Source organism: Otolemur garnettii, unplaced genomic scaffold, assembly GCF_000181295.1.
Source record: "Otolemur garnettii isolate 467f Iridium unplaced genomic scaffold, OtoGar3 scaffold00063, whole genome shotgun sequence".
Lineage (NCBI taxonomy): Eukaryota > Metazoa > Chordata > Mammalia > Primates > Galagidae > Otolemur > Otolemur garnettii.
In genome coordinates this window covers 11,030,010-11,040,429 of record NW_003852458.1, presented here as the reverse complement: position 1 = coordinate 11,040,429, position 10,420 = coordinate 11,030,010, and positions in this window count along the sequence as shown.

Below are 10,420 nucleotides of genomic sequence, written 5' to 3'. Positions count from 1 at the left end.
TTTATAGATCTCAAATGAAAGCTACAACCTAATTATAGCCTAAGAATATGGGGAGGTGGTGGGGGATGGGAGGGGAGAAGGGCAGATGGGTGGTGGGAGGTGACTGGAAAGATCAGCTATATGGTCTGTCTAACAAGGGTACAAGTGAACTTTTCTAGAATTAGAGTATAAATGTTTTAACACAATAACTAAGTGAATGACACAAAGTCTATGTTAACCAGTTTGATGAAAATATTTCAAATTGTATATGAAAACACTACACTGTACCCCAAGTTTACATCAATGTATTACAGCTATCATTTAAGAATAATAATAATAAACTATAAAAAAATTAAAAAAAGAAATAATTCAAACAATATTATTACTTTAGTACAAGCTAAAAATACTCCTTGAAATGTAGGTACATGGGTAATGAAAAATAAAGCAATATCCAAAATTGAGAAGGAGGCATGTATTAGTCTTATTTCTTTATATCCTGGCACATTATCTTATATTATAATTAGGAACACCTTTTTGGAAAGCCTGGGCTCTGGTGAGGAATGAAGGAATGGCAATGTTGGAAAATTGGCTGGGGTACTCTTTAAAATACCCTCTACATTATTGACATTAGAATTAGTGACATTAGAGTTTTTTGCTCTTCAAATCCCTTCTCTTTTTTCTTTCTTGCCTATGAATTCTGCTTCTTGAAAAGAGCCAATCTAAAGTACAGTCACATTATGTAAATTAAGTTCTTTGAGCTAATTATTATTATAATAATTTACAATGTGATGAAAAAGATGAATTCATTTGAATGTTAGTGATCAGCTTTTACTCATACACTTTTCAAATACCTGGCAGCTTAAGGAAAATAGAACATATAAGTCCACATTAGAAACTTCTTTTTAATCCCAAACATATTGTATACATTTTAAATAATGCAAGACAGAAGATATCATATCATGATGCCTCAATTATCTATTTTAATATTAATAAAATTCAGATAATTTGCTAATCAGTGTGCATCATGATTAAACAGATAAATTAAAGTGGTTTTGGAGCCAAACTTTCAGAGGAATCTTACTGGGGGGAAATGTTCCTTCATTGAAAACTTGTACTCCTAAATTTAAATAATTGTGACTTGATCAGCGAATCGTATAATGTATATTAGTATCTGCACATAATAATGACAACTTAAAATGAAATGTGGTCTGTTGATCACTCATATCTATTCAAATATAAACTAACAACTCAATTATTCAGGGGCCTATTTTGAGGTTTATGAATTATTTATTTTCTATGTTTTAAAGAGGTTATTATAACTTTGAGGGGCAAGAGAATACAAATGTTCCAGAACTTGATGATAGTGTTATGAACTATTTCAGTATGGAAGAGAGGCATTAGTTACAGAATCAAATCACTTCTAATTTAATAAAGAAGCAAAGCAAAATGCTCTTAATTGCAAAGATTCTTTCTTTATGGATTACTAAATGACAGCATAAAATGAACTCTCAAAGAATTCCCATGTGCTTCAGGTTTGAAATGAAATATGATAGGATTTTTGCCAACATAGCTAGGAAAGGGGCTGATATATGCACCCCAAAACCATAGCCAGAACATTCATGTGATACCATTAACAACCTGAACCAAAGTATTGACTGCCATTAATTGGGTTTGGCTGTCCTGAGGTCATTGAATTCCAAGATGATTTAAGTTTTTCTAAAGGGCATTCTACTTGGCTTTTACCCATGGATTAAATATGGGCATAAGCAATAGATGTAAAAGGATTTAACCTGCTATACAATAGATAATTTTGAACTTGGCACCAAAATAAGATTCTAAAATTTGAAAAATTCTTCTAACACCATCAAAATAATGCCCACACCATAGCCACTATTTCAGAATAAATAAGTACCGACCTGATTCAGGAAAATTCTACATGCCTAAGGCATCTATGAACAATATTTAGCTGAAATCTATCATTTATTCAGCTCTTTTGAGTGTTGGAAGATTTCAGGGTTACTTTTACTGTGAGAAATGTGAACAAATGATTTAACTGCCCAAGATTTTGCATCTTTCTTATTAAGCCATTTTAATTTTGTTAAATTTCTCTCTGACTTCTTTGTTAATTTCCTTCTGTCTCCCATTAAACAGTAGAAGAAGAATTTACAACCATGCATGCCTAAGGAAAGCGTATTTTCTGTTAAGTAATAGAATTGGCATAATCTTTATTGCAATACAATCTTATTAGAATTAACAGCTGACATGTCCTGTTTTGGAACATTCAGCACCTTCCTCATCATCAGGAAATCAAGATCTTTTGATACTGACTGGAAAATGCTCATAAGTTGCTTAGATTATCTTGCAATCTTTATATTTTAGTTAAATTCACTCAAGATATTCGCTCAAAATATTTACCTCATAGAAAGCATTCTCCCATGGAAACAGTGTAGAATGGCAATAGATAGCTCATGAGATGGGAGGAAGAACGCAAAAGTAGGTCACTTACCAGCCATCTATAACAAATTTTATTGCTTGGACCAACATAAGCCTGGAAAACATCTGTGACAATTGTCTAATGCAGTCTAAACTCCTAAAGTGTTTGATTTTTAAAATTCTTATTCTGATAAATTCTGATAATTCTTCTTTTAAAGTTGATGTACTGAAATTAGATATGGGCTTTGCCTCTTTTATAGTTCTATTATCCCAATAAAAGTAATGCTTAAAGTCGAGAGTTAGCTATTATTTAAAAAAATATATCTTCAGCAATAAAATGTCAATGACATCATTGCCCAAATCAAACAATTACCAAAGTTCTCTCTGGACATTGTTACCAGAGCATTTAAGTGAAAAAACATTGTGACTATAAAGCTAAAAGCCTTCTTTCTCACAAATTTCAAAAGCAGTGAGCATAGACATACTTTTGAGAGGGAATTACAGATCTTCATGGTAACTTAGAAGCATCAAATTAAAATTAACAATTTATAAACCAATAAGGTACTTAAGTATTAACAAGAAAAATCTAGTGTATACATTTAAAGATACCTAAACAATCACAGTATCATCTGTCTGCTTTTTAGTTAGTTGAAGAGATGAAGTTTCCTTTCATCCTTCAGATTCTTCTTCAAGTCTTGCTTTTGGAATAATCAGAATCAATGTTTTCCTAAGTGTCGCCTTGCCTGGATTTAAACGTGTTCCTCATGAACTGCCAAATGCATTTTCCAAACTTTACATTGTTATTCTCACCTAGATATGTGTGTGTGTGTGTGTGTGTGTGTGTGTGTATTTGGTGATTATAATTTACAGTCTAGTATTCAGGGCTCACGAACTCAAAGGCATCAGATGCATAGAAGGTAATGTTAATTGGTAAAGCAAGTAGGTGAAAGTAACTGAAAAAAAGTGTTATTTGTGGTGAAATGCAAAGTGGATACCACAAAGCATTCAAATTCAAATTATTAAAAACCAAACAAACAAAAAACAGACCTAGCCCAGAAAATATCACTTCAGCCCAACTGTTGTGATGTTGTAACTTTTAGTCTAGGTCAGTGGTTCCTAAAACAAGCTACACATTAAAGTCATGGCATAAATGGAAATAAAACAAAACTATACATGCCCAGGCCCTTCTCCTAGAAATGAAGTTAAATGGTCTGAGGAGGACCAAAAGCATTGGCAACTTTTCTAGGTGGTATTAATACTAAAGTTGAGAACTCCTGGTCTAAAGGAATAGATGTTTTGTTTTTGTACTTAGATGATAATTCCTACAGGAACAGGTGGTGATTTCCATATTTAAAATGAAGCCAATTTACTCAGCTGTTATCCAAACTCTAGTGAGAGATTTTCCTACACTGCCATTGGTCACATATTTATTTATTAGTTAGCTGAGGATAGGAATATAAACAGTCATTTGAGAACACAGACTCCGTTACTATGTTTATTAGTCAAGGTCTTCCAGAGAAACAGAATCAATAGAATGTTTGTGTGTGCATGTGTGTGAGTGTGTGTGTAATAGCTAGAGAGAGAGGTATGTGTATGTGCATAGATGGGGTTGGGGTATTTAATGAATTGGCTCATGTAATTTTGAAAGCTGGCAAGTCCAAAATTTATAAGGTAGGACAGCAGGCTGGAGTCCTAGGGAAAAGTCGATCTTGTAGTTTTAGTTGGAAAACAATCTACAGGTGGAATTCCCTCTTCCCTAAAGGACTTCCTTCTTTTTTTCCTTAAGGCCTTCACCAGATTGGACAAGACCCATCTGCATTATGCAGGGTTATGTACTGTACTCATTTTAATTAAATGTTCATTTCATCTAAAAATATATATATATCACAGCAATAATAACACAATTGACCAAATATTTAGATACCATGGACTAGCCAAGTTAACACATTAAAGCTAATCATCACCCTATGCTAACTACCACACAAATGAAGAATGGAACTACTTGACTATTATGAAACAGAATGACATTCTCTTAATACAAATGAAGACTCTTGCTTTTCTGGCTATTGAAGATGTCAAAGTCAGGATGTGATGGGTCCTCTGGTGAGAAATTTTGGATTTCCCTGGGTCTTCTGGTAGGAGTGACAATCAACTATGCTAACAACACAGGAGCCAACAATCTGTACATCATCTCTGTGAAGGGGATGAAGAGACGACTCAACAGACTTCTCACTGCTGGTGTGGGTGACATGGTGATGACCACAGTTAAGAAAGGCAAACCAGAGCTTAGAAAGAATGTACATCCAGCAATGGTAATACAACAGCCAAAGTCATGCTGGAGAAAAGATGGTGTGTTTCTTTATTTTTAAGATAACTCAAGGGTCATAGGAAACAATAAAGATGAAATGAAAGGTTCTGCCTTTACAAGACCAGTTGCAAAGGAGAGTGCAGACTTGTGGCCAAGGATTGCCTCCAAATGCTGGTAGCATTGCATCATTCTCCTCTATTTTCTCATTTATAGGTCTATGTTCCTTCTTTTCTATTTTGCTTCCTTTAGAAGATTTTTTATTATTAAGAGAATCCTGAGATTCTTAGCACTAGAAAACTTACTTCATTTTCTTCTTTGCCTCTTTACCTTTCTATTTATTGAGTTAATATTCACCTTACAGTGATGGACTTAATGCATTTTAAGGGGCTCAGAAACTAAAACCATCTTGTATAACTGCTATAGTTGAAGGTATGAGATGTGGAAGTGCTATGGTTTGAACACGTCTCCCTAGGCCAGGAGTGGTGGCTCATGCCTGTAATCCTAACAATCTGGAAGGCCAAAGAAGATGGATTGCCTGAGCACAGGAGTTCGAGACCAGCCTGAACAAGAGTGAGACTCCATCTTCTTAGCTGTACTATGGCATTATGGCAGGCTTCTGTACTCCCAGCTACTTGAGATGCTGAAGCAAAAGGATCGCTTGAGCCCAAGAGTTTGAGGTTGCTGGGAGCTATGATGCAATGGCACTCTATGGAGGGTGACATAGTGAGACTCTGTCTCAAAAAAAGAAATAAATAAAATGAATGAATGAATTAATTAATTAATTAAACAAAAGGAAGAAAAAGAATGTGTCCCCCAGCCCAGAGTGTGTATTGGAAATTTAACCCCCAATGCAACAGTGTTTGGAAGTGTGGTGTAAAAGGGGCGTATAGGTAAATAAATTAATGTCAATTATGAAGTGGCTTGTCACTGTGAGTTTGATCCCTCACTTGCTCTCTTGCCTGTCCACTTTCTGCCATTAAGTGATGCAGCAAGAAGGTCGCCAGATGCGGGGCTCTCTACCTTAGAATTCTCAGCCCCTAGAGCTGTAAGAAATAAATCTCTGTTCTTTTTAAATTACCCAATCTCAGGTACTCTGCCACAGCAGCACAGAGAGAACTCATACAAGAAGTGTGCTTATAACAGTGTGGCAGTTTTAAAAGATGGCAGTTTTACAATTTCTTTGAATTTCCTGCCATCTATAGGTAGTGTCTGTGTGCCCTTCTCTTGAGTCTGAAAAGCCTTGTGACTATTTCAACAAGTAGAATACAGCAAAAGTGATGTTCTGTGACTTCAAAGAGTAGGACAGAAAGCTCTTGCAGCTTCTGCCAGGCTTTCTTGGAATTATCACTCTGAGAAAGGCTAACCTCCACATAAGAAGACTGACTATTCTGGCCATGCCAGAGAGGCCACATGAAGAAATTAGTGTCAAACAAGAGAATGAAGTCATCCTAGGCTTTATAGTCCAGCATATTGGCTGAACACCAATGAATGACTTCATTTGCTATCATACGGAACAGATTTGAGTTCTACCTGGATTTATTACCCACAGATTTAATGCAATATAATAAGATGGCTGTTGCCTTAAGCCACTGTATTTTGGAACAATTTTCACACAGAAATATAATTGGAACAACTAGTAGTCAGGAGTAAGACTAGAAATTTAGACCTAAGACATCTATCTTTTCTCTTGAGTTAAATCCATAAGCAAACTTAAATATAGCTAATACACAAAGCAGGGCACCATAAAGCTAAATTCTCTCTAGAAAGACCAGCACAAAAATGATGATAACATTGCTGTGTTCTGCTACCTATTTAATAGCTCTTCTTTGATACAGGGATAATTAAGTTCACCAACTCATCCTAGAAAATGTGCTACATACCTCATTGCTGAATACCACCACAGTCACCTCCCAGGTACTACCCTTGGGAAGCTATACCTCAAAACCAGTGCCTAGTTCACCCTATGAAGCAATTTTGGAACTCTTTTTCTGGAATGGCCATCAAAGCTGTTGTTATAGGAGACCTGCTGAATGTCACTGTGGTTACCAGCTGGCCAAGGAGAACACTTCAAAGGTGACCATATTTACCAAGGAGGTATGTAACATTTTTTCCAGGATGAGTTCACAAACTTAATTGCCAGACCTTGTAAGTATGGGAGGCACTTCAAAAAATACATATCTAAGACCTCTTGTTTTTTTTAACACCCAGCTGATCTATCCCCAGTCATCCTGTATTTACCTAATTACAATGCAAGAAATTCACAGTAATCCTAGTTGTGCCCCTTTCCTTCAATCAGCACAATAAATCCTCTTGAGCCTACCTCCAAAATATTTCTCAGATCCGCTTACTTCTTTGCATCTTTGCCATTGTTTTCCCAGGTCACCACATTTCTGGTTTGGTTTATGGTGATAGCTTCCTCAATGGTTACCCTACTTCCTCTCAACTCATCTCACTACTCTGTTTAAAACCTTCCTTTTCTTCCCATAGCATTATTTTTGGAATAAAAATTCAATGTCCTCTCATGACCTACAAGGTTTTGATTGATCTAACCCCTAAGAGCACCTGAAATCTTCTATCAAGTAGATCCACATTTACACACTGGCCTCCCAGGTACCCTGAACTTCCCAAATTCTTTCCCACTGCAGAGATTTTTTTTGCTTGCTGTGTTGCTCACTACATCGAACATTCCTCATATGTCTGACTCCTCCTTTTCATTCACATTTTTTCTATTATTCTCTATTACAGAATACTTATTTTCTCAAAATACCAAATTCAACATTTATCATCACACTTATAATTTTTATGTTTTCTATTTTTCCTACTGGCATATTAGCCCCAAACAGAAACAGAGAAGTTGTCTGTCCTAATCCACCATATGTATTGCCATTGCCTAGCACCATGCTCAATGAATATTTCTCATTGACTGAGTGATTGAATGAGTTCTACGAGTGCTGACTCTTTACTACATCTGTAAATGATTGAGTGATCTGCATGCCTACATTTGGCTAAGAGCACAGACTCTGTTGTAATGTCCTGATCTCCTTAACTAGAACATTCTCCATAAATACTTTCAGTTGTCATCAGCATGGCAGCCATTTGTCTATTCATTCAAGCATTTGTTGAGTGCTTGCATTGTGTCCCTTTGTAGGAAAGCAGAATACAATGCACACATGCCCCACAATCTAGGGCACATCTTAGGTCACATTAATATCAGTACATTAAAACTGTTATTTCTAATTTCTCATGTTCTCATTCAGGAACTCAAATGCCTTGACCCTTCCCACCTCTTTAGCAATAAAAGGGGTCTTATATCTCCAATGTCTGTTTGAAATGTAACTCCCCACTGTCCTCTGCTACTCCAAGCTCTCCCTTCATCATCATTGCTATCTGGTTAACTTACACAAGCCTCTAATAACAGTAAGGTCCATTGCATTAATGTTCTGAATCCTAACAGTACCACATGTCAGTAGCCTTTCCAATGTTTCATCCCACTCTATTTAGCTCCATTGGAAGTGGGTAGGGTTCCTTTGCAGGACAGTTGGGCATCTGAGCTAAGTAGAGAAAATTCATAATACTCAAAAACATATAAGACTTAAAACAATATAAATGCATTTCTGGGTCATGTGAGATAACAGGTTAATGAAGCTGTTATCTCCCAAGGAGTCATATAGGGACCCAGGTTGATGAAGCTTTTGGCATCTTCAGCATAAGCCTCTGAAGTTCCCTTGCAGAGGTTTATATTATAGGCATTAGGAGGGAGGAAAGAGCATGGAGGAATATCAAGTGGGATTCTCATGAGCCAGGTCTAGAATAGCAATATTATTTCTTATATTCCACTAGACAGAGCTCAGTCATCATAGTAACACCCGATGGCAAGGAGAGATAGGACACGTAACACTTACCTGAGAAGTCACTTTCTGATACCAATTCATGAATTCCTGCTCCACCTGCTATACCCCATAGGAATTGTAGGAAATAGTGGAATACCTTTGTCAGTTCACACACAGCCCAAGCCCCCAAGATCTTCACATGCTTCTAGCTTGGATATATTAGAACTGGTTTCAGGACTTGGCACCCTACATATCCAGAACAAGGATCACACTGATCATGAGTACCTTTTGCTGAATCTGCAAACTTCCCTCAGGATTCAGTGTTCTCTCTGTCTCTTGGCTTCCAGAGATTTCTATTGAACCATAAGCTACATCTGTAACATTTTGAATAAAGTAGTTTTTTTACCTCCATATAAACTCTTCAACCATCAAAAAAATCACTAAGAAAAAAGTAGGTATTTTCTGGTCATAGTGTTATATAAAATCATCTACCAGTCATACTCACACCTCAACTCTAAACTTTCTGGGATCCTTTGTTAAAACTTTGAAATGAGTCTGGATATTATTAGGAACTCATGAGGTCATAAGGGATAGAGATAGAATTCCAGCTAAAAGATAAGACTTGAGCAAAGACCAAGATGTATCCATTCATCATTCATTCAATAAATAAGTATAGCTCTGAGGTTCCATGAAAGATGGCTTTCTGATTTATGAAACAGATACTATATTCTTTACATTGACTATAAACTACCTTTACAGTAGAATCTATTTGTTAATATTTTGCTAATCTTCAAAAATTGATTATAAATCCCATTTTACTAAAATTTAAAATTACATTTTAGAGTTCAAAAATACTACTTGAAGGTTTTTATATTCTGATTTCATTGAAGAAAATCTTCTCTTAAAATCAAAATTAGAAGCAAGATTAGGGTAAATGGAAATAGACTGTAGGGATTTTCGAGATGGAGTCAGGAAACCACCACCAACAACAACAAAGGCTAAAAATGAGGATAATATATTTGAAGATTGTAACTATAGGCAAGAGTCCAAAGTTCATAAAGCTCAGTTTTCCGGGCCCTGGTTAAGTGATGACATTTGGGAAAGTCAATAAGCTGCAATGTTCCAATTCTTCTTTCTGAAAGAAAGCTGGACAGGCCCTGCCTAGCTGGCTCAAGTTGAGGGGCTGCCTGAGAAGGTGGAAGAGCCTCTTGTTCACATCTGTGGTGTGTGGCACCAGAGTCCAAATACCAAATTGAGTTCCAAGAAGAGATGCCAAGGATCATTTTGCAGAAATGTGTCCAAATGTGCTGTCAAACCAAAGAAACGTGAGAGTCAAAGTCAAGACAGCCAGGAATCCAGGGAAAGCCACATTGAGAAACAAGAGCTCAAAACTGGATAATCACCAGAATAGCGTGTCTTGGGCTGCCATGGTTCTAAGTGGGGCAGTGGGTAGGGTAAGACAGTGTATTTAAAGGACCTAGAACAAAGAAGACAGCAAGAAACTTGGTTTTAAATAATAGCTAGGATAGAAATTAATTCTACCAGAGAAGATTTCTGGAAGTATGAAATAAGTGGTAATAAATGTAACTTGAGTTGAAAAAAATAGATCTTGGCTCTTCCTAAACATATTATATTGAGTAAATTTTCAAATAGAGTTTTGAATTTTAACCAAGAAGTTCATTTGTGTAGAATAACAAATTATTGCCAGAAGTTTCTATAAAATATATAATTGTAACAAGTTCTAATTCATGAATCCCCTTTTGAAATAGTTCAATTGGTTGTTATCCACCAAAAAAAGCAGAGAATTAAAGCAGAAAGAATTGATTTTGATAGTTTAAGAACTTAGCCATATATTTTGAGGGTAACTTTC